The following is a 1,532-nucleotide window of genomic DNA, read 5'->3' as shown; positions in this document are numbered from 1 at the left end:
GTCTATGGCCATGCTACCCTGAACAAGCCCGATCCCATCCGATCTTGGAAGCTAAGAGGGTCAGGCCTGGTTAGTACATGGATGGGAGACCACCTAGGAAGACCAGGTGTTGTAGGCATAAAAAATAGAAAAATAAGGGATTGTAAGCTGACAAGGTCCTTGCAATCTATGAGGTCAACTAAGGGTTGCCTTGCCTAAAAAATTAAAACAAAAAAATTTTTTTAATATTTCTCTCAGAATTAGATACTCTGTTTTTGGCACTTAATATATGTCATATATTATTTATCTTTGACATAAATCTTAGAGAAGGTAAAAAAAAATCCCCAAACTATCCTCATTTTACAGATGAGGAAACTTAGGAGCAGAGGAACGACTGGTTAGAATGTCCCACAGTGGTAGTGCAGGTTTTGAACAAAAATATACCTGAACACAAAGATCCGGCTTCTTTCTCTACACTACTCTGGCTATGTGTTTCAATATTTAAGAGGCTTTCCAGCATTTAAAATTCAGCTCAATGTCCTTCCAGGGCTAGTGTTTTCAATCCTTTTTCCTTCTGCTTATGACTTTTCAGGTAGGCCATGAAACTACTCTTGGTATTTGAAGCAATGGAGAGTTTTGTACCTCAAGCATTGGAAAATCGCCTGGTTTCAAGTTATGTTTCTAGTTTTGTCGTGGCTTATTACTGACCAGTACACCTGAATAAAGTTTTTTCTTTGATCATCTCTGCTGTCATTTCTGGACATTCTTGCTCTGCTGCTTATGTTGCTCCTTATGTCAAATGATGGAGCAGAGCTGTGTTCCTGCTGCCTCTACTGAAGCAAGTGTCTCTATTGTCCCTCTACTCTGTCCACTCACTACTGCTCTATTGAAGTTTCTCACACTGACTAGCCATGTCACATCACACCTCTCTGTTATCCCACTATTGGCAGAGAGTGATTAAAAATTTTCCCTGGCAGTGAGTTAGGTTGGAAGAAAGTACCTATCTATATTTCCAGCAAAGTTTTGAAGAACATCTTGACGGCTGTGACAGAGACTGATAATATGCTGTCTGGTATTTTTCTTCTCTTATCCCTAACAACTGAACCCCAATTTTATACAGAGAGCAAAGTGCCAAGATAAAATACTACCCAGCTTCCCTTACAGCTGGTATGGCTCTGTGACTAAGATGATAGCCAATGATACACGTGACAATTATTTTAGTCACTATTATTGCTATAGAGCCTTACATTTCTCTAAGAATACTGTTTTGGCAGTATCCCACAAATTTTGATTTTGCCTTGCAATTATGGGCGTTCCCCAGAAAAATTTTTTACTAATTTCTAATTTAATTCCATTTGGCCAGGTAATATATTTTGTATAATTTGAATAATTTAAAATTAAACAAGACTGTTTTTAGAGCCCTGAATATCGTCTAACTTGGTAAATATTATTTGTAAACCTTAGAATAATTCTGCTCTTTTTTCTTGTTCTTTTTTTTTTTGTTGTTGTTCATGTTGATAGATAGTGTTAAGTCTTTTGTATACTTTATGTAT

At 36.9% G+C, this 1,532-nt stretch overlaps 1 pseudogene; it reads left to right on the top strand.

Moving 5' to 3' along the window:
- Positions 1 to 118, top strand: LOC112478891 (annotated as a pseudogene).
- Positions 119 to 1,532: the final 1,414 nt, after the last annotated feature.

Source organism: Pteropus alecto, unplaced genomic scaffold (assembly GCF_000325575.1).
Source record: "Pteropus alecto unplaced genomic scaffold, ASM32557v1 scaffold624, whole genome shotgun sequence".
Classification (NCBI taxonomy): domain Eukaryota; kingdom Metazoa; phylum Chordata; class Mammalia; order Chiroptera; family Pteropodidae; genus Pteropus; species Pteropus alecto.
This window is presented reverse-complemented; position numbering and strand designations above follow the sequence as displayed.